Source organism: Nomascus leucogenys, unplaced genomic scaffold, assembly GCF_006542625.1.
Source record: "Nomascus leucogenys isolate Asia unplaced genomic scaffold, Asia_NLE_v1 Super-Scaffold_544, whole genome shotgun sequence".
Taxonomy (NCBI): Eukaryota; Metazoa; Chordata; class Mammalia; order Primates; family Hylobatidae; genus Nomascus; species Nomascus leucogenys.
The window spans coordinates 79,877-104,468 of NW_022095780.1; the positions used below are offsets into that span (position 1 = coordinate 79,877).

At 39.3% G+C, this 24,592-nt stretch overlaps 1 protein-coding gene across 1 annotated transcript in view; it reads left to right on the forward strand.

The window, feature by feature from the left end:
* LOC100592765 (lon protease homolog 2, peroxisomal-like) overlaps positions 1–24,592 on the forward strand; it is a 116,260-nt gene that overhangs the window by 57,462 nt on the left and 34,206 nt on the right. The window lies entirely within an intron of this gene.

Here is a 24,592-nt window from a genome sequence, read left to right on the forward strand (position 1 = left end):
TTATCTCCTTTGACAGTATCCTCACAGACACACTGGAACAATACTTCGCATCCTTCAATCCAAACAAGTTGAAACTCACTATTAACCATCACAGTAACTTTCTCCAGATGTATAATGATGGTGTACGTTATGTATGGGTTCTGGTGTTATTTCTTTCTGATCCAGACAGTTAAGTCTTTAAATAATTTACAACATAAAAAGTTTTTACAACACTAGAAAATCCATGCTGTTCAAGTACTGCAAGGGCAGACCTTTGTACTCTGGAATAACTCCATGTGTAATAATTTTTCACACGTTTTCTTTTATAGATAAACAATTAAATGTAATCTAAATTATTCTTTAAAAAATTATTGTGAAGGTGTTCTATTACTGGAATTAATCAAATGTGGACGTTCCTTTGGTATCTACTTAAAATGTTTTAACTGGCCAGGCACAGTGGCTCACGCCTTTGATCCCAGCACTTTGGAAGGTTGAGGCAGGCAGATCACTTGAGGTCAGGAGTTTGAGACCAGCCTAGCCAACATGGTGAAACCCCGTCTCGATTAAAAATATAAAAATTAGCCAGGCGTGGTGGCAGGCGCCTGTAGTCCCCACTACTCTGGAGGTTGAGGCAGGAGAATCGCTTGAGCCCAAAAGTCAGAGGTTGCAGTGAGCAAAGATCATGCCACTGCACTCCATCTGGGCAACAGAGCGAGACTCCACCTGAAAAAAATAAGTAAATAAAATAAAATATTTTAATTTCTTGCCCCAAAACTGTAAGGGGTCTCAGTTCATCATATCATGCTGTTATGCAGTTGCCAAAACTTACTTTAACAAACGAGTTGTAGAGAATTGACAATTTCTTTCATAGTAAAGAGATTTATTAGATTTTTCTATCATTTCCATAGCTCTTTCCAGAAAGGAGTTGGATGACTGTGATTAAAGAACCATAATTTATAGTGGGCCCGTTGAACAGACACAGCCAAATGTCTTTCTTGTTTTTCCATCAGTTGCTGAACACAGTGCATTTTACAGCAGTAGCATCAGAGTCAGCTTTCACTGAATCCTCCTGTGGCCAGTACAGTGCTTCACCCCTGCCTCCCCGTGCCTGGAACCTCACTGGTTCATTTTCTCCAGAGAGCAAAGCTCCTGTCTTCTGTTGGATTGGAGGGAGGCAGTGCCTTCATTATGTGGAGTAGGAGTAGAGGTAGTGAGTTCTAACTGTTTTTTATCCAGACTTTAAAACTTATGCTTTATTTTTATTATTTTTATTTTATTTTACTTTTTGAGATGGAGTCTCGCTCTGTCGTCCAGGCTGGAGTGCGGTCACACAATCTTGGCTCACTGCAACCTCCGTCTCCCAGGTTCAAGTGATTCTCCTGCCTCAGCCTCCCTGGTAGCTGGTACTATAGATGGGTGCCACCACACCTGGCTGATTTTTGTATTTTTAGTAGAGACAGGGTTTCACCATGTTGGCCAGGCTGGTCTTCAACTGCTAACCTCAGGTGATCTGCCCACCTCAGCCTCCCAAAGTGCTGGGATTACAGGTGTGAGCCACTGCGCCTGGGTTTATTTTTATTTTTTAGTTTTACTCTGCCTTGGGAGAATGTAGAAAACTTTTGCCTTTTGTCCCACTCTTCACCCATGCTTTCAGGGCTACCTTGAATTCTTTAGCTTTTGTAGACTTCTAGGACCCACATCAACTTGTTGTTCTCTACCTCTAGCCCCACAAACATTGAGGTTTCTGCTTTCTCTAGCCTAAGAGCTGATTACTTCTTGTCCATGTACTTTTTGTTTTCCAAAATTTTGTCAGCATCTCTTGTCAGCTGTTGTCCTCTTTCTCATTATTTTTGTTCTTGTGGGTTTATATGTTTTTTATTTCTTAATTGTCATTTTAATACAATTCGGACAGGAAGTAAAAACGCATGCTCAGACTACCATTTATAGAAATTTGAATTTAAAAAAAATGTCCTAAACCACATGATTATCTCAATAGATGCAGAAAAGGCCTTTGACAAAATTCAACAACGCTTCATGCTAAAAACTCTCAATAAATTAGGTATTGATGGGACATATCTCAAAATAATAAGAGCTATATACGACAAACCCACAGCCAATATCATACTGAATGGGCAAAAACTGGAAGCATTCCCTCTGAAAACTGGCACAAGACAGGGATGCCCTCTCTCACCGCTCCTATTCAACATAGTGCTGGAAGTTCTGGCCAGAGCAATCAGGCAGGAGAAGGAAATAAAGGGTATTCAATTAGGAAAAGAGGAAGTCAAATTGTCCCTGTTTGCAGATGACATGATTGTATATCTAGAAAACCCCATTGTCTCAGCCCAAAATCTCCTTAAGCTGATTAGCAACTTCAGCGAAGTCTCAGGATACAAAATCAATGTACAAAAATCACAAGCATTCTTGTACACCAATAACAGACAAACAGAGAGCCAAATCATGAGTGAACTCCCATTCACAATTGCTTCAAAGAGAATAAAATACCTAGGAATCCAACTTACAAGGGATGTGAAGGACCTCTTCAAGGAGAACTACAAACCACTGCTCAATGAAATAAAAGAGGATACAAACAAATGGAAGAACATTCCATGCTCATGGGTTGGAGAATCAATATCATGAAAATGGCCATACTGCCCAAAGTAATTTATAGATTCAATGCCATCCCCATCAAGCTACCAATGACTTTCTTCACAGAATTGGAAAAAACTACTTTAAAGTTCATATGGAACCAAAAAAGAGCCCGCATCGCCAAGTCAATCCTAAGCCAAAAGAACAAAGCTGGAGGCATCACGCTACCTGACTTCAAACTATACTACAAGGCTACAGTAACCAAAACAGCATGGTACTGGTACCACAACAGAGATATAGATCAATGGAACAGAACAGAGCCCTCAGAAATGATGCCGCATATCTACAACTATCTGATCTTTGACAAACCTGACAAAAACAAGAAATGGGGAAAGGATTCCCTATTTAATAAATGGTGCTGGGAAAACTGGCTAGCCATATGTAGAAAGCTGCAACTGGATCCCTTCCTTACACCTTATACAAAAATTAATTCAAGATGGATTAAAGACTTAAATGTTAGACCTAAAACCATTAAAATCCTACAAGAAAACCTAGGCAATACCATTCAGGACATAGGCGTGGGCAAGGACTTCATGTCTAAAACACCAAAAGCAATGGCAACAAAAGCCAAAATTGACAAATGGGATCTAATTAAATTAAAGAGCTTCTGCACAGCAAAAGAAACTACCATCAGAGTGATCAGGCAACCTACAGAATGGGAGAAAATTTTTGCAACCTACTCATCTGACAAAGGGCTAATATCCAGAATCTACAATGAACTCAAACAAATTTAGAAGAAAAAAACAAACAACCCCATCAAAAGGTGGGCAAAGGACATGAACAGACACTTCTCAAAAGAAGACATTTATGCAGCCAAAAAACACATGAAGAAATGCTCATCATCACTGGCCATCAGAGAAATGCAAATCAAAACCACAGTGAGATACCATCTCACACCAGTTAGAATGGCCATCATTAAAAAAACAGGAAACAACAGGTGCTGGAGAGGATGTGGAGAAATAGGAACACTTTTACACTGTTGGTGGGACTGTAAACTAGTTCAACCATTGTGGAAGTCAGTGTGGCGATTCCTCAGGGATCTAGAACTAGAAATACCATTTGACCCAGCCATCCCATTACTGGGTATATACCCAAAGGACTATAAATCATGCTGCTATAAAGACACATGCACACGTATGTTTATTGCGGCACTATTCACAATAGCAAAGAGTTGGAACCAACCCAAATGTCCAACAACGATAGACTGGATTAAGAAAATGTGGCACATATACACCATGGAATACTATGCAGCCATAAAAAATGATGAGTTCGTGTCCTTTGTAGGGACATGGATGAAACTGGAAAACATCATTCTCAGTAAACTATCGCAAGGACAAAAAACCAAACACCGCATGTTCTCACTCATAGGTGGGAATTGAACAATGAGAACTCATGGACACAGGAAGGGGAACATCACATTCCAGGGACTGTTGTGGGGTGGGGGGAGGGGGGAGGGGGGAGGGACAGCATTAGGAGATATACCTAATGCTAAATGACGAATTAATGGGTGCAGGAAATCAACATGGCACATGGTTACATATGTAACAAACCTGCACATTGTGCACATGTACCCTAAAACCTAAAGTATAATTAAAAAAAAAAAAAAAAAAGACCACCCTGGCCAACATGGTGAAATCCCAACTAAAAATACAAAAATTTGCTGTGTGTGGTGGCATATGCTTGTAATCACAGCCGCTCAGAAGGCTGAGGCAGGAGAATCACTTGAACCCAGGAGGCAGAGGTTGCCGTGAGCCGAGATTACACCATTGCACTCCAGCCTGGGTGACGGAGCAAGACTGTCTCACCTACATGTTTTATGTAATCCATAGTGTATTTATAGCAGATTTACAAACAATAAAGAGAAAAGAATCAAAGCTTAGAACTACACAAAATATTAAATCATAAAGGTAGGCAGCAAAAGAGAAGGAAAAGGGCAAAAGATCTGCAAAACAACCAGGAAACAAATAACAAAATGATAATAGTAAGTTCTTACCTATAAATAACCTTGAATGTAAATGGAATAAATTCTTAATCAAGGACATAGATTGGCCGAGTAGATTTTTAAAAATACACCTTCTTCTTATTAGGGTGTATTAATCTTGAACACTTTCACTTAGGTGAAATTGGGTGTGAGTCATGCAATTCAGGAAAGACTTTAGAATACAAAGGATTTACTGACATGATTCTTTACTACTTTTATGTCTGGTAGTAGATTACACATGTCCATTGGAAGATTACATAATCAAGGCTGACCAACTAAAAGGTTATTCCCTTCAAGAATAAAATTTTGAGCCATCTTAACTAGGAAAGAGCCTTAGGTAGCCAAGCAGTTGGCTGTGGGAAAGGGAGGACATGGAATTATTGGTGGAAGGAAGTGAAAAATATAAATTGAAGCCTTGTAATGGATTATAAATCCATTACTATAGTACCTGTACATATTTTAATGTATATATTAGTCATGTTTTTTTCTCCCTTTCTGTCTCTTAGTCTTATGTTTTTGATATTAGCTTTACAATTTACTTATAAATCAAAAAACATCTGAATGAGATCAGAAGGACAGAATAACCTTTATTAGTACCACTTTTGCTGTATCCCATACATTTGGTGTGTTGTATTCTCATTTTCATTTGTTTCAAGAAATTTTAAATTTCCTTAATTTCTTTATTCATGCATTTGTTATTCAAGAAAATGTTGTTTGATTTCCATATGTTAATACAATTTCCAAGGCTTGTCATATAAAAAAAAATAAATAAATAAATAAAAATGTCCTAGGTGAGGGAGTATCTATCAAGGGTGGAAATCACTTGTGTAGATGACAGTGACAGTGGAGAACTGAGGTCTATAAAAGTTAAGATCTAGATCTAGATGCTCCTGAATTTCCCCTTTTCATTCTTAACAACACCTCCTTTGTGCTGTGATCTCAAGCAACTGAGCCTGTGTCTTTTTGTTCTTGTCTGATATAACAGAAGGTAGAGGATGAAATAAATGAGTTTGTTAGGTAACACATTTTGAAAATTGTGTTTAAGATTTAGATGATGTATTTTAGAACTTCTAATAAATATATGCAGAGGAATTCAGTGTCAAGGGAAACTTTTGTATAGTTATACATTGCTTAATGTTTATACATACATCCATTAGCATACTTCTAATAATATCTTTAATTATACTAGCTATTTTAAAATAACCCACAAATACTCAAGGAATTGTTCAGTTTGTGAACTGTGTGAGAACTACAGTTTTTCATGGTTACATTTATTTGTGTGGTTTTTAAAAAGGTGATTGCAGGACATCTCCTACATGATAATATTGTTAAGCAGATTTGCTTAGTTAAGATATTACCAAGAGCATCCAGATGAATAATTAGAATAAATACTTGTCTCTTGGAGACGATTTTGGGTGTAGTCTTTACTAGAGGCATAGATATGGACTCCAAGTTGGCCCTAATATTATGAGATACCCTTGAGTAAACAACAGCCATTCTCTAGACCTTAGTAGAATGATTATTAGGTGTCCTGAATTGGTGTTTATGACCTCAACCAAACCAAAAGGATAATTTCTACAAAAGAGTCTATGTTAGGTTTTCATAGCACCAAGTTCAAATGGAGCTTAGTAATGAAAAGTTTCTCATTAAGAAATGAGTTAATTAAAATTAAGAGTATAAAACAAGACAGTTGTTTTTGAAACTTCAAGTAATACAGTGTGGGAGTTATTTTTAATGTTAAAAATAAGGCTTTCCTAATTCAAGCACGAGAGACAGAAAAAAAAATAATAAGGCTGAACTTGGAGTTACTGCCAGGAAGAAAAGTAATTTTAGGCCACAAGCTTCAAAACAGGCAGAAACCTCCAGTGTATCAAACAAACTTCCTGGAATAGGCCCAGAAGCACTGATGTGTGAACAGTTGTCTTTGTATTTGTGGGGTCTTAACTGGCAGTTAAAGAGACTAAATAAGGGGTGGAGCCAAGATGGCTGAATAGGAACAGCTCCGGTCTCCAGCTCCCAGCCCCAGCGACACAGAAGATGGGTGATTTCTGCATTTCTGCTTGAGGTACCGGTTTCATCTCACTAGGGAGTGCCTAACAGTGGGTGCAGGACAGTTGGTGAAGCGCACTGTGCGCGAACCGAAGCAGGGCGAGTCATTGCCTCACTCGGGAAGCGCAAGGGGTCAGGGAGTTCCCTTTCCTAGTCGAAGAAAGGGGAAGCAGACGGCACCTGGAATATCGGGTCAGTCCCATCCTAATACTGCGCTTTTCCAACGGGCCTGGAAAACGGCACACTAGGAGATTGTGTCCCGCACCTGGCTCGGAGGGTCCTATGTCCACGGAGTCTCGCTAATTGCTAGCACAGCAGTCTGAGATCAAGCTGCAAGGCGGCAGCGAGGCTGGGGGAGGGGCGCCCGCCATTGCCCAGGCTTGCTTAGGTAAACAAAGCAGCCAGGAAGCTCGAACTGGGTGGAGCCCACCACAGCTCAAGGAGGCCTGCCTGCCTCTGTAGGCTCCACCTCTGGGGGCAGGGCACAGACAAACAAAAAATCAGCAAGAACCTCCACAGACTTAAATGTCCCTGTCTGACTGACAGCTTTGAAGAGAGTAGTGGTTCTCCCAGCACGCAGCTGGAGATCTGAGAACGGACAGACTGCTTCCTAAAGTGGGTCCCTCACCCCTGAGCAGCCTAACTGGGAAGCACCCCCCCAGTAGGGACAGACTGACACCTCACTCAACCGGGTACTCCTCTGAGACAAAACTTTCAGAGGAACTATCAGACAGCTGAATTTGTGGTCTCACGAAAATCTGCTGTTCTGCAGCCACCGCTGCTGACACCCAGCCAAACAGGGTCTGGAGTGCACCTCTAGTAAACTCCAACAGACCTGCAGCCGAGGGTCCTGTCTGGTAGAAGGAAAACTAACAAACAGAAAGGACATCCACACCAAAAACCCATCTGTACATCACCATCATCAAAGACAAAAAGTAGATAAAACCACAAAGATGGGGAAAAAACAGAGCAAAAAAACTGGAAACTCTAAAAAACAGAGCACCTCTCCTCCTCCAAAGGAACGCAGTTCCTCGCAAGCAACAGAACAAAACTGGATGGAGGATGACTTTGATGAGTTGAGAGAAGAAGGCTTCAGACGATCAAACTACTCTGAGCTACGAGAGGAAATTCAAAACAATAGCAAAGAAGTTAAAAACTTTGAAAAAAAATTAGAAGAATGGATAACTAGAATAACCAATGGAGAGAAGGGCTTAAAGGAGCTGATGGAGCTGAAAGCCAAGTTTTGAGAACTACGCGAAGATTGCAGAAGCCTCAGTAGCTGATGCGATCAACTGGAAGAAAGGGTATCGCTGATGGAAGATGAAATGAATGAAATGAAGAGAGAAGGGAAGTTTAGAGAAAAAAGAATAAAAAGAAATGAATGAAGCCTCCAAGAAATTTGGGACTATGTGAAAAGACCAAACCTACGTCTGATTGGTGTACCTGAAAATGATGGGGAGAATGGAACCAAGTTGGAAAACACTCTGCAAGATATTATCCAGGAGAACTTCCCCAATCTAGCAAGGCAGGCCAGCATTCAGATTCAGGAAATACAGAGAACGCCACAAAGATACTCCTCGAGAAGGGCAACTCCAAGACACATAATTGTCAGATTCACCAAAGTTGAAATGAAGGAAAAAATGTTAAGGGCAGCCAGAGAGAAAGGTCGGGTTACCCACAAAGGGAAGCCCATCAGACTAACAGCTGATCTCTCAGCAGAAACTCTACAAGCCAGAAGAGAGTGGGGGTCGATATTCAACATTCTTAAAGAAAAGAATTTTCAACCCAGAATTTCCTATCCCGCCAAACTAAGCTTCATAAGTGAAGGAGAAATAAAATACTTTACAGACAAGCAAACGCTGAGTGATTTTGTCACCACCAGGCCTGCCCTAAAAGAGCTCCTGAAGGAAGCACTAAACATGGAAAGGAACAACCGTTACCAGCCACTGCAAAAACATGCCAAATTGTAAAGACCATCGAGGCTAGGAAGAAACTATAGCAACTAACGAGCAAAATAACCAACTAACATCATAATGACAGGATCAGATTCACACATAACAATATTAACGTTAAATGTAAATGGGCTAAATGCTCCAATCAAAAGACACAGACTGGCAAACTGGATAAGGAGTCAGGACCCATCAGTGTGCTGTATTCAGGAAACCCATCTCACTTGCAGAGACACACATAGACTCAAAATAAAGGGATAGAGGAAGATCTATCAAGCAACTGGAAAACAAAAAAAGGCAGGGGTTGCAATCCTAGTCTCTGATAAAATAGACTTTAAACCAACAAAGATCAAAAGAGACAAAGAAGGCCATTACATAATGGTAAAGGGATCAATTCAACAAGAAGAGCTAACTATCCTAAATATATATGCACCCAACACAGGAGCACCCAGATTCATAAAGCAAGTCCTCAATGACCTACAAAGGGACTTAAACTCCTACACAATAATAATGGGAGATTTTAACACCCCACTGTCAGCATTGGACAGATCAACGAGACAGAAAGTTAACAAGGATATCCAGGAATTGAACTCAGCTCTACATAAAGTGGACCTAATAGACATGTACAGAACTCTCCACCCCAAGTCAACAGAATATACATTTTTTTCAGTACCACACCACACCTATTCCAAAATTGACCACATAGTTGGAAGTAAAGCTCTCCTCAGCAAATGTAAAAGAACAGAAATTATAACAAACTGTCTCTCAGACCACAGTGCAATCAAACTAGAACTCAGGATTAAGAAACTCACTCAAAACCGCTCTACTACATGGAAACTGAACAACCTGCTCCTGAATGACTATTGGGTACATAATGAAATGAAGGCAGAAATAAAGATGTTCTTTGAAACCAACGAGAACAAAGACACAACATACCAGAATCTCTGGGACACATTCAAAGCAGTGTGTAGAGGGAAATTTATAGCACTAAATGCCCACCAGAGAAAGCAGGAAAGATCCAAAATTGACACCCTAACATCACAATTAAAAGAACTAGAAAAGCAAGAGCAAACACATTCAAAAGCTAGCAGAAGGCTAGAAATAACTAAAATCAGAGCAGAACTGAAGGAAATAGAGACACAAAAAACCCTTCAAAAAATTAATGAATCCAGGAGCTGGTTTTTTGAAAAGATCAACAAAATTGATGGACCGCTAGCAAGACTAATAAAGAAGAAGAGAGAAGAATCAAATAGATGCAATAAAAAACGAAAAAGGGGATATCACCACCGATCCCACAGAAATACAATCTACCATCAGAGAATACTACAAACACCTCTATGCAAATAAACTAGAAAATCTAGAAGAAATGGATAAATTCCTCGACAAATACACCCTCCCAAGACTAAACCAGGAAGAAGTTGAATCTCTGAATAGACCAATAACAGGTTCTGAAATTGTGGCAATAATCAATAGCTTACCAACCAAAAAGAGTCCAGGACCTGATGGATTCACAGCTGAATTCTACCAGAGGTACAAGGAGGAACTGGTACCATTCCTTCTGAAACTATTCCAATCGATAGAAAAAGAGGGAATCCTCCCTAACACATTTTATGAAGCCAGCATCGTCCTGATACCAAAACCTGGCAGAGACATAACCAAAAAAGAGAATTTCAGACCAATATCCTTGATGAACATTGATGCAAAAATCCTCAGTAAAATACTGGCAAACCGAATCCAGCAGCACATCAAAAAGCTTATCCACCATGATCAAGTGGGCTTCATCCCTGGGATGCAAGGCTGCTTCAACATACGCAAATCAATAAATGTAATCCAGCATATAAACAGAACCAAAGACAAAAACCACATGATTATCTCAATAGATGCAGAAAAGGCCTTTGACAAAATTCAACAACCCTTCATGCTAAAAACTCTCAATAAATTAGGTATTGATGGGACGTATCTCAAAATAATAAGAGCTATCTACGACAAACCCACAGCCAATATCATACTGAATGGGCAAAAACTGGAAGCATTCCCTCTGAAAACTGGTACAAGACAGGGATGCCCTCTCTCACCGCTCCTATTCAACATAGTGCTGGAAGTTCTGGCCAGAGCAATCAGGCAGGAGAAGGAAATAAAGGGTATTCAATTAGGAAAAGAGGAAGTCAAATTGTCCCTGTTTGCAGATGACATGATTGTATATCTAGAAAACCCCATTGTCTCAGCCCAAAATCTCCTTAAGCTGATTAGTAACTTCAGCGAAGTCTCAGGATACAAAATTAATGTACAAAAATCACAAGCATTCTTGTACACCAATCACAGACAAACAGAGAGCCAAATCATGAGTGAACTCCCATTCACAATTGCTTCAAATAGAATAAAATACCTAGGAATCCAACTTACAAGGGATGTGAAGGACCTCTTCAAGGAGAACTACAAACCACTGCTCAATGAAATAAAAGAGGATACAAACAAATGGAAGAACATTCCATGCTCATGGGTTGGAAGAATCAATATCGTGAAAATGGCCATACTGCCCAAGGTAATTTATAGATTCAATGCCATCCCCATCAATCTACCAATGACTTTCTTCACAGAATTGGAAAAAACTACTTTAAAGTTCATATGGAACCAAAAAAGAGCCCGCATCGCCAAGTCAATCCTAAGCCGAAAGAACAAAGCTGGAGGCATCACGCTACCTGACTTTAAACTATACTACAAGGCTACAGTAACCAAAACAGCATGGTACTGGTACCACAACAGAGATATAGATCAATGGAACAGAACAGAGCCCTCAGAAATGATGCCGCATAGCTACAACTATCTGATCTTTGACAAACCTGACAAAAACAAGAAATGGGGAAAGGATTCCCTATTTAATAAATGGTGCTGGGAAAACTGGCTAGCCATATGTAGAAAGCTGCAACTGGATCCCTTCCTTACACCTTATACAAAAATTAATTCAAGATGGATTAAAGACTTATATGTTAGACCTAAAACCATTAAAATCCTACAAGAAAACCTAGGCAATACCATTCAGGACATAGGCGTGGGCAAGGACTTCATGTCTAAAACACCAAAAGCAATGGCAACAAAAGCCAAAATCGACAAATGGGATCTCATTAAACTAAAGAGCTTCTGCACAGCAAAAGAAACTATCATCAGAATGAACAGGCAACCTACAGAATGGGAGAAAATTTTTGCAACCTACTCATCTGACAAAGGGCTAATATCCAGAATCTACAGTGAACTCAAACAAATTTACAAGAAAAAAACAAACAACCCCATCAAAAAGTGGGCAAAGGACATGAACAGACACTTCTCAAAAGAAGACATTTATGCAGCCAAAAAACACATGAAGAAATGCTCATCATCACTGGCCATCAGAGAAATGCAAATCAAAACCACAGTGAGATACCATCTCACACCAGTTAGAATGGCCATCATTAAAAAATCAGGAAACAACAGGTGCTGGAGAGGATGTGGAGAAATAGGAACACTTTTACACTGCTGGTGGGACTGTAAACTAGTTCAACCATTGTGGAAGTCAGTGTGGCGATTCCTCAGGGATCTAGAACTAGAAATACCATTTGACCCAGCCATCCCATTACTGGGTATATACCCAAAGGACTATAAATCATGCTGCTATAAAGACACATGCACACGTATGTTTATTGCGGCACTATTCACAATAGCAAAGAGTTGGAACCAACCCAAATGTCCAACAACGATAGACTGGATTAAGAAAATGTGGCACATATACACCATGGAATACTATGCAGCCATAAAAAATGATGAGTTCGTGTCCTTTGTAGGGACATGGATGAAACTGGAAAACATCATTCTCAGTAAACTATCGCAAGGACAAAAAACCAAACACCGCATGTTCTCACTCATAGGTGGGAATTGAACAATGAGAACTCATGGACACAGGAAGGGGAACATCACACTCCAGGGACTGTTGTGGGGTGGGGGGAGGGGGGAGGGACAGCATTAGGAGATACACCTAATGCTAAATGACGAGTTAATGGGTGCAGGAAATCAACATGGCACATGGATACATATGTAACAAACCTGCACATTGTGCACATGTACCCTAAAACCCTAAAGTATAATAAATAAATAAATAAATAAATAAATAAATAAATAAATAAAAGAGACTAAATAATAGCAGGGAGTTTAAAAAGCAGATGAGATTTAGAGTTGATCGATCTGTGTTAGCGGAGGAACATTTATGGTTTCAGTCATTTACGTATAAAGTATGAGAATTGTTTCTTTAAAAGAATGCTGCCTCTGTTTTTCTGCACGTTGTTGGTATTTTCTGAATTGCACTTTTCCTTCCTAGGGTATTTGTTGGGTTGAGAAATTAGTTGGATTACATGACTACAGTTTTATTCTGCTTTTTGCCTGCCTTTTGCCAAGAAAGACACAAATGTCCCATATATTTAATTTTGCACACTTGGGTGTTTCTAAACAGGGTAAATGTTCATTTGTTTAAGTACCCATGTATCATATATATTCAATTTATATCTAGCAAGATTTTTCCTAATTATCCTAAGCAAAGAAGGATTTATATTATAATCAGTCCTTATAAAGTTTCTCAAAATACACTGCATTCTCAATTACTTTATTTTTGAAGAACATAGTATTTGAGGAAGTTACATTAAACAGAAAGAACCTGGGTAGATACTAGTTTCTGATTATTTTCATAGAAGTCACCTGAAAAATTGGTTAGAAAAAGACAAAATTAATACAAATTTAACAGTTATTCATGAAATATGTAAATGTTGTGTTATTCCATTTTGCTGTGCTACAAAGAAATACTTGAGGCCGGGTAATTTATAAAGAAAAGAGATTTGTTTGGGTCAGAGTTCTGCAGGCTCTATAACAGGCACAGTGCTAGCTTATAAGGTGAGGCCTTAGGTAGCTTATAATCATGATGGAGGACAGTGGGAGAGCAGGCATGTCACATGGTGAGAGAGGGAGCAAGGAAAGAGCCAGGGACCTTTTAACAACCAGCTGTCATGTGAACTCATTACCATGGGGAAGGCACCAAGCCATTTATCAGGGATCTGCCCCTGTGACCCAAACATCTCCCCGTAGGTCCCCCCTCCAACACTGGGAAACAAAGCTATAGTAACCAAAACAGCATGGTACTGGTATAAAAATAGATCAATGGAACAGAATGCAGAAACTAGAAATAAAGCCACAAATCTACAGCCAACTGATCTTTGGCAAAGTAGACAAAAACGTACACTGGGAAAGGACAACCTATTCAGTAAATGGTGCTGAGAAAATTGGATAGCCATCTGCAGAAAGAATGAAACTGAACCCCTCTCTGTCTCTTGTTTTATATAAAAATCAACTCAAGGCTAGGCACAGTGGCTCACACCTGTAATCCCAGCACTTTGGGAGGCTGAGGTGGGTGGATCACTTGAGGTCAGGAGTCTGAGACCAGCCTGGTCAAAATGGTGAAACCCCGTCTCTACTAAAAATACAAAAATTAGCCAGGCCTATAGTCCCAGCTACTTGGGAGGCTGAGACAGGAGAATCGCTTGAACCCAGGAGGCAGATGGTGCAGTGAGCCGAGATCGTGCCATTGCACTCCATCCTGGGCATCGCAGCGAGACTCTGTCACAAAAAAAAAAAAAAAAAAGTCAACTCAAGATAGATTAAAGCCTCAAATGTAAAATCCAAAACTAAAACATACTAGAAGAAAATCTAGAAAAAATTCTTCTAGACATTGCCCTAGACAAAGAATTCATGACTAAGACCTCAGAAGCAAAAGCAACAAAACCAAAAGTAGACAGATAAGACTTAATTAAACTAAAAAGCTTTTTGTACAGCAAAAGAAACAATCAACAGAGTAAACAGACAACTTACAGAATAAGCAAAAATATTTGCAAAATACGTATGCCAAAGACCAATACCCAGAATCTACAAGGAACTCAAGCAACTCAACAACAACAACAAAAAAACCCAAATTACCCCATTAAAAAGTAGGCAAAGGAGATGAAAGACATTTTTCAAAAGAAGACATACAAGTGGCCAAGAAGCATTTGAAAAAATGCTCAATATCACTAATCATCAGAGAAATGAAAAATCTATGAGATACCATCTTATACCAGTCAAAATGGCTATTTTTAGAAAGTCAAAAAATAACAGATGTTGGTGAGGATGTGGAGAAAAGGGAGTGCTTATATAGTGCTGGAAGAAATGTAAATTAGTACCACCTCTATGGAAAACATATGGAGAGTTCTCTAAGAACAAAAAATAGAACCGTCATTTGATCCAGCAATCCCACTACTGGGTATATACCCAGAGGAAAAGAATTCATTATGTCAAAAAGATACCTGCACACATATGTTTGTTTTATCTGATATAAAAAGTCTGTTTTATCTGGTATAAAAAGAATGGAATCATGCCTTTGGCAGCAATATGGATGAAACTGAAGGCCGTGACAATAACTCAGAAATTCAAATACTGAATATTCTCATTTATAAGTGGAAGCCAAATAATGTGAACATATGAACATAGAGTGTGGAATAATAGACACAAGCATGAGCTATCATGCCCAGCCTCAAAAAATTTAATTTCCCTCTTAATTTTGTTGTTGACCCAAAGGTCATCCAGGAGCATGTTGTTTAATTTACATGTGTTTGTATATTTTTGAGAGTTTCGCTTCAGATTGATTTTTAGTTTTATTCCATTGTGTGAAGATACTTGATATGATTTTGATTTTTTTTTTTTTCATTTATTGAGACTTGTTTTGTGGCCTGACGTTTGGTCTGTCTTGGAGAATGTCCCATGTGCTAATGAGAAAAATGTATCTTTTGTGGTTGTTGCGTAGAATGTTCTGTAAATGTCTGTTAGGTCCATTTGGTTTTAAGTTCAGTGTTTCTTTGTTGACTTTTTGTCTGTCTCAGTGATCTATTAGTGCTCTCAGTGAGGTGTTGAAGTCCCATATTATTATTGTATTGCTATCTGTCTCTTAGGTCTAGTAGTATTTGTTTTATTAATCTGGTACTCCAGTTTTGGGAGTATATACTTAGGATTATTATATCTTCTTGTTGAATTGATCCCTATGTCGTTATATACTGGCCTTTTTTAAAAAAAAAACTATTGTTGATTTAAAGTCTGTTTTATCTAATATAAGTATAGTTACTCCTGCTTGCTTTTGGTTTCCTTTTGCATGGAACATTTTTCCACCCCTTTACCCTCAGTCTGTGTGTCTTTAACAGTAAGGCAAATTTCTTGTAAACAGCATGTAGTTGTTGTTTTTTAATCCATTGCACCAATTTATATCTTTGAAGTGGTGCATTCAAGGTTAATACTGATGCATGAGGTTTTGTTCCAGTCATAATGTTAATTGCTATCTAGTTGCTTTGTAGATTCTTTTTTTTTTCTTTTAAGCAAGAGACTTGAGTCTTGCTCTGTCACCCAGGCTGGAGTGCAATGGCGCAATCTTGGCTCACTACAACCTCCACCTCCCGAGTTCAAGCGATTCCCGTGCTTCAGCCTCCCAAGTAGCTGGAATTACAGGTGCATGCCACCATGCCTGGCATGGATTTTGTCATGTTGGCCAGGCTGGTCTCGAACTCCTGACCTCAGGTGATCCTCCCGCCTTGGCCTCCCAAAGTGCTGGGATTACAGGCGTGAGCCACCGCAACCAGCCAGCTTTGTAGATTCGTTGTTTGTTTTTTGTTCCCGCTTTGTGGTCTTCTGGAGTTCTGTCATGTTGCCCTTTTATTTCTTTCTTTTCCTTATTTGTATAATTGTTTCATAAAACTTGTGAGTTTCATGTGTTTTATGATAGAGTATCAACCTTTTGTTCCCATGTTTAGAACTTCTTTAAGCATTTCTCATAGGACCAATCTAGTGGTGATGAATTCTCTCATTTGCTTGTCTGGGAAACACTTTATTTCTCCTTCATTTGTGAAGCTTACACTCGCAGGATACAAAATTCGAGTATGACCATTTGCTTTAAGCACTTTGAAAATGGAATCCCCATCTCTTCTGGCTTCTAAAGTTTCTGCTGAGAAGTCCACTGCTGGTTTGATGAAGTTTCCTGTATAAGTGACTAGACACTTTTATTTTATTTAGGGATTTTTCCTTCACATTGACCTTAGACAGCCTGATGACTAGATGCCATGGTGAGATCCTTCTCGCAATGTATTTGGCTGGAGTTTATTGAGCCTCTTGTATCTGGATGTCTAGATCCTTTGCTAAACTAGGGAAGGTTTTCTCAATTATTTTCTCAAATAGGTTTTCTGAAGTTTTTGCTTTTTCTTCTCCCCTAGGAATACCTATGATTCATAGGTTCCAATGCCTTATGTAATCCCTTACTTTTCAGAGGCTCTACTCATCTTTTAAAATTCTTTTTTCTTTTTTTTTTTCTTTTTGTCTGACTGGATTAATTGAAAAAAACAATCTTAAAGTTCTGAGGTTCTTTCTTCTGCTTGGTCTAGTCTGTTGTTGAAGCTTTCAAATGTATTTTATAATTCCTTCAATGAATTTTTTATTTCCAGAAGTTCTGTTTGGTTTTCTTTTTAAAATACCTATCTCTTTGGTAAATTTCTCATTCGTATCCTGAATTGATTTTCTGACTTCTTTGTATTAGTTTTCAGATTTCTCTTGTATCTTGTTGAGCTACTTTTTTTCTTTTAATTTAATTTTATTTTGAAACAGGGTCTTGCTCTGTTGCCTTGTCTGGAGTGCAGTGATGCAGTCATGGCTCGTTGTAAGCCCAAGTAGTCCTCTGCCTCACTGTCCTAAGTAGCTACAAATTCAGGCACATACCACCACACCTAGCTTATTTTTTTATTTTTTGTAGGGATGGAGGGTCTTACTATGTTGCCCAGGGTAGTCTTGAACTCCTGGCCTTAAGTGATCCTCCTTCCTCTTGCCTTGACTTCCTAAACTATTGGGATTGCAGGCATGAGTCACTGTGCCCTGCGCCTGATAGCTTCTTCTTCTTTTTTTTTTTTTTCCTGAGACAGAGTTTTACCCTGTCACCCAGGCTAGAGTGCAGTGGCACGATCTCAGCTCACTGCAACCTCCACCTCCTGGGTTCAAGTGATTCTTGTGCCTCAGCCTCCTGAGTAGCTGGGATTACAAGTGTGCGTTACCATGCCTGGCTAATTTTTGTATTTTTTTTAGTAGAGATGGGGTTTCACTATGTTGGCCAGGTGAGTCTTGAACTCCTGGCCTCAAGTGATCCGCCCACCTTGGCTTCCTAAAGTGCTAGGATTACAGGTGTGAGCCACTGTATCCAGCCCCTGATAGCTTCTTTAAATCAGTGTTTTGAATTCTTTATCTGGCATTTTGAAGATTTGTTTTTTAGTTAGGATGCATTGCTAGAGAATTACTGTGTTTCTCTGGGGGTGTCATAGCACTTTTTTTTTTTCATATTTCCAGTATTACTGTGCTGATTCACTTGCATCTGGGATAACAGTTACTTCTTATTATTTTTTAGTTTACTTTTGTCGGGGCAGGACGTTTTTTCCCTTGAGGATATATCTATGATGTATGTTGAGTAGGGTCATTTGGCTTTGCTTCAGGGTGCATTCAGTGACATAGACACTATATGATAGCCTTAGTTATAAAGTAGTCTTAGTATGGTGGCTTTCTCAAATGCCAGTGATAGTAGTAATGTACTGTTTGGGTGATTGGGCTCAAGGCCTCCTGCCTAGCTGGGGTGGATGATGGTGGCAGCAGAGGTCGTGCAAAGCTTGCTTTCTTCCAAGGCACTATGCAGTTGTATCAATAGATGTTGTGATGGGTGGTACAGGTTGACTTCCCAGCTAGGAGGTGGTGCTTGCAGATGAGCGTCAGCTGCAATAGTGGCAGTAGGGTGATTAACCTTTGTAATTCAAGAATTATTCAGGTATCTCAGGTACCGAGCTGGGCCGTGAAACTCTCAGGGGTCCTGGTCTTGTGCTGTGCTTCCAGGGTAGATTGTGGGGTAAAGCCAGGCAGGCTGGACCAGCCAAGCTCATGTTTGAGCCCCCTGAATGGGTACTTTGGGCCTGGGATAAAATTTCCAGTGGCTGCCTCATACATTGTTTCAAGAATTACTTTATGTTAGATAATCTTGGTATCTGGTAGTGTAAGTCTTCCAGCTTTGTTCTTCTTCAGAATTGGGTTGGCTATTGTAGGTCCTTCAAATATCCATGTAAATTTTAAAGTCAGTTTGTCATTTTCTACCAACAAGTAAGTAAATAAATCAAAACTCCTGGGGCATTTTTATTATGATTCCATTGAATCTGTAAATCTAGTTGGGGAGAATTGACAATTTGTATTATCAAGTCTTCTAATTCATGACTAGCTTCATTTATTTAAGTCTTCCTACATAAGTTTTTTTCCTTCAGCTTTTAAGTTCCAGGGTACATGTGCAGGATATACAAGTTTATTATGTAGGTAAACATGTGCCATGGTGGTTTGCTACACAGATAATCCGTCACCCAGGTATTAAGCCCAGCATCCATTAGCTATTCTTCCTGATGCTCTCCCTCCCCTCACTCCCACCCACAACAGGCCCCAGTGTGTATTGTTCCCCGCCATGTGTCCGTGTGTTGTCATCGTTCAGCTCCCACTTGTAAGTGAGAACATGCAGTGTTTGGTTTTCTGATCCTGCATTAGTTTGCTGAGGATAATGGCTTCTAGTTTCATCCGTGTCCCTGCAAAGGACATGTTCTTGTTCCTTTTTATGGCTGCATAGTATTTCATGGTGTACATGTACCACATTTTCTTTATGCAGTCCGTCACTGATGCGCATTTGGGTTGATTCCATGTCTTTGCTATTGTGAATGGTGCTGCAGTGAATATATATAAATCATTCTATTCCTTTGGCTATATACCCAGTAATGGGATTGCTGGATCAAATGGTATTTCTGCTTCTAGATCTTTGAGGAATCACCATACTGTCTTCCACAATGGTTGAACTAATTAAACTCCCACCAACAGTGTAAAAGCATTCCTTATTCTTCACAACCTCACCAGCATCTGTTGTTTCTTGACTTTTTAATAATTGTCATTCTGACTGGCGTGAGATGGTATCTCATTGTGGTTTTGATTTGCATTTCTCTAATGATCAGTGATGTTGAGCTCTTTGTCCTATGTTTGTTGGCGACATAATGTCTTCTTTTGAGAAGTGTCTTTTCATGTCCCTTGCCCACTTTTTAATGGGGTTTTTTTTTTTTCTTGTAAATTTGTGTTCCTGGTAGACTCTAGATACTAGACTTTTGTCAGGTGGATAGATTGCAAAATTCTTTTCCCATTCTGTAGGTTGTCTGTTCACTCTGATGATAGTTTCTTTTGCTGTGCAGAAGCTCTTTAGTTTAATTAGATCCCATTTGTCAATTTTTGCTTTTGTTGCTATTGCTTTTGTCGTTTTCTTCATGAAATCTTTGCCCGTGCCTATGTCCTGAATGGTATTGCCTAGATTTTTTTCTAAGGTTTTTATAGTTTTGGGTTTTACATTTAAGTCTTTAATTCATCTTGAGTTATTAAATAATTTTTGTATAAGGTGTAAGGAAGGGGTCCAGTTTCTGTTTTCTGCATATGGCTAGCCAGTTTTCCCAGCACCATTTATTAAATAGAGAATCCTTTCCTCATTGGTTACTAGTACAAAAACAGACACATAGACCAACAGAATAGAATGGAGAACTCAGAAATAAGACCACACATCTACAACCATCTGATCTTCTTAAATAAGTTTTTTAAGAGTTTTAATCATTTTCAGTGGCACACTTTTACATAATTTTTCTTTAGATATGTTCCTAGGTATTTGATCTTTATGTGTATATTATTGTAAATAACGTTCTTAAAATTTTGTTTTCTAATTTTTTGTTGCTAGTGTATGACAATGCAATATTGGCCTCCTGTTCAACAAACTTGCCACATTCACTTATTAATTATAATTGTTTGTGGAATCTTTTGGATTTTCTGCATCTACCATCCTGTAATCACAAATGCAGATGTCAGTTTTTACTTCTTCCTTTCCAGTCGTTATACCTTTTATTTCATTTCTTCCCTAATATGTTGTCTAGGACCTCCTGGGAAATGCTGAATAGAAATAATGATAATAGACAAAGTAAGCAGGATAAAAGCCTATGAAGAAATTACCAACTGACATAGGCTTTGCTTTGTGGCTTTAGGTCACCCCTCATCACCTAATATTATAAAAGTACAATTCGGTAGGATTCTCAGAAACTGTCCAGTTTGACCCTGATTTAATTCTCAACATTCTCAAGTAAACATTATGCCTTGCCTGTTTGACTTTATTAACAGACATGTCAGACAATCATGTGGTGAAGTGCGATTTTACTTGTTTATTGAACCTGAGATTTGCTGACAGTGTTAGTTCGTTCTGTGTTGCTGTAACACAATACCACAGACTGGGTAATTTCAAATGAGCAGAAATGTATTGGTTCACAATTCTGGAGGCTGAAGAGTCCAATGTCAAAGTGCCAGCTTCTGACAGGAACCTTCTTGCTGCATCTTCACATGGCAGAAGGGCAAAGAAAGAGAAGGGGGCCTGAACTCACTCTTTTATAATGATATCGGTCTCACCCATAAGGGCAGAATCTTCAGGAACCTAAGAGCAGCTTGTTACTTCATGGCCTACTGACCTCTTAAAAGTCTCACTACTTAATATTGTTACAATGGCAGTTAAATTTCAACATGAATTTTGAAGGGGACGAACATTTAAACCATAGCACCGACTTTCTTGAATTTGTATACTCTTTCATTGGTTTTAGAAAGATTTTGGCCATTATCTTTTCAAATATTCTTCCCATTTTTTTATTCTTCCTTCTGGGATTCTGAGAAGAGAGCTCTTCACTGTCTCTTATCCTCCTTTCTATTTTTTTTTGTTGTTGTTAATTTTTCTCTCTCATTCAGTTTAGATATTTTCTGTTGCCCTGTATTCCAGTTTGCTATTGCTTTCTTCTGTTTTTTTGTGGTCTGCTATTAAGCCTATGAAGTTCTTAATTTCCATATTATAATTTTTTTTTTTTTTTTTACTTTTAGAATTGCCACTGGATTTTTTTTTTCTTTCTTTAAGACAGAGTCTCACTCTGTTGCCCAGGCTAAAGTGCAGTGGCACGATTTTGGCTCACTGCAACCTTTGCCTCTTGGATTCAAGCGATTCTCATGCCTCAGCCTCCTGAGTAGCTGGGATTACAGGCGTGTACCACCATACCCAGCTAATTTTGTATTTTTAGTAGAGACAGGGTTTCACTGTGTTGGCCAGGCTGGTCTCGAACTCCTTACCTCAGGTGATCTGCCCTCCTCTGCCTGCCAAAGTGCAAGTGCTGGGATTACAGGCATGAGCCACCGTGCCCAGCCCATTGGATTCTTTTTTTTTTTTTTTTGAGATGGAGTCTCGTGTCCAGGCTGGCATGCAGTGGCATGACCTTGGCTCACTGCAACCTTCACCTCCCAGGTTCAAGTGATTCTCTTGCTTCAGCCTCCTGAGTGGCTGGGATTTCAGGCGCCCGCCACCACGCCCAACCAATTTTTGTATTTTTAGTAGAGACAGGATTTCACCATGTTGGCCAGGCTGGTCTCGAACTCCTGACCTCAAGTGATCCGCCCGCCTTGGCCTCCCAAAGTGCTGGGATTACAGGCATGAGCCACCACACCTGGCTAGGATTCTATATATACACACACACACACACACACACACACACACACATATATATATATACGCACACATATATATATGTGTGCGTATATATATATATGGACTCTAATAGGTTCTCCATTGAAATTTTCTATCTTTTTATCTATTTAATCCCTCCTTTTCTCTATTTTCTTGGACATACTAGTCATTATTTTGAAAATCTCTACCTTAACACTCCATTATCTGATTCAGTTTTGTTTGGTGTTTGTTTTGTTTCTATTGCCTTTTTTTCTCCCTTGATTTCTAGTTTTTTGTTTTGCTTTTCAGCATTTTTTGTATTTTTTTACTGGATGCCAGACATTGGATGAAAAATACAAGGGCTGTAACTATTATCCTCTGAAAAGAGTTACATTTTCTTCTGATTGGTAGCTACAGTACCAACATGTCACTCTGTCCTGTCAAGGCTGAGTTTTAGGCTTTGTCAGGACTGGTCGATTTCAGTTTGGGTCTTATTACTGGGATACAGTCTTTATTTTTATTATGTGGTACTCCCAGGTTGTGGTTCTTATTCCTTCGTGGGTGACCCTTACTTCTAGGGCATGATCTTTCTGAGTTCTCACTTGAAAACCCAATCAGGTCTTTAGCATCCCGGCTTCTCCTTTCTCCTGGGTTTCTAAAAGACTCACCCTGAATGTATTCAACTTAGGAGTTAGTCAACAGCTTGAGGGGGATTGAAGTGCAGACTTTTGAGATCCTTCTTTTTGGTTTCTTCCTTTATTGGGATTTTGCCAATGAAGTCCCAGTTGCTTTGACAACCTCTAATTTTCAGAATTACTTTTGACTAAATATTTTATGATTCTAAACATAGCATCTACTCTGTCAATTCTGAATTATGGTGATACTCAATTCCACCTCAAATCCCAAAGAAAAGAGGGGGGAAAAAAAAACAAAACTAAGAAACTGCTTATGTTTTGTAGCTTTAGGCTTCTACCTATATAATTGACTATTATAAAATCTCATTTGAGTAGGATCTTTAGTAGCCACCTACTTTGACTCTGATTTGATTTATAAATCCCTTTACAACATTCCTCAATAAACACTATGCTTTGCCTGTTTGACTTGGTTAACAGACATGTCTTTATAAACTTGGCTATCCATTTTCCAGTCTGTAGGAAAAGAGAAGCTATAAGTTGGAGAAAAGGCTAGTGGTTGGGTGGTGAGTCATAAGCAATAAGATTTGATGTCAGTGATGACAGGCCTATCCTCTTATGATAGATTCCTTGAGCCCTCTGCTGACCACAAAGCTTTGGCTGGCTAGACCACAAATCTGTCTCCCTCAATGACAATTTTTGTAGCTCAATATGGATCCTATTTTGTATGAGTTGCATTTGGAGATTTATTGTTTATCTGCTATATTTGCCTTAGATGGGACAGTGAAATCAACCTAATGTAGTGGAAGGAAGTAGGTATTACATCCTTAATTCCTTGATATACATCCTTTTATTATGTGGTACTCCGGGGATGTGGTTTTTCAGATTTGGAGAAGAATAGTTTAAAAAAAAAAAAAAAAAAAAAAAAGCTGAAAGGATCAAAAGCACTTGATTTTCTTGCAGGGACAGCTTCCTGTTTTGGTTGAGGAAGGAGCTACACTTAAAATAACTAGCATAAAGCATGCATAGGGCTTGCTTTCCAGACAACCTCAATTTAAAATGCATCAAAAGCCAGGTGTGGTGGCTCACATCTGTAATCCCAGCACTTTGGGAGGCTGAAGTGGGCGGATCACTTGAGGTCCGGAGTTTGAGACCAGCCTGGCCAACATGGTGAAACCCCATCTCTTCTAAAAATACAAAAATTAGCTGGGCGTGGTGGCGCACACCTGTAGTCCCAGCTACTTGGGAAGCTGAGATGGGAGGATCATTTGAACCTGGGAGGTGGAGATTGCAGTGAGCCGAGATCACACCACTGCACTCTAGCCTGGGCAACAGATTAAGACTCTGCCTCAAAAAAAGAAAGAAAATAAACAAAATGCATCAAAATAAAATATTTGAATTTTACAGCACTATTTCTTTTCATTCATTGACTTTCATTCTCCCACTTTACCACACCTTTAACTATTGGCAAGAATGTGGTGAGTGGGAGAAAGGTATCCTGCCACGTAAGTAAGTATATACCTAGAGCCAAGGGGTCAGGGTGTCACAGAGGAAAGCCACATGCTGACGGGCTTGTGTTTGTTCCCACTCATTGACTGTGCAAGCGCCTCTTCCCTTAGCCTTTCTCAGGATGCAGTTCTCCAGGAAGAATCAGCCTTCTGTTGGGCTGCTTTCAGAGCTCTTTCTTGTGGCTTCCTGCCATTGACTTTGC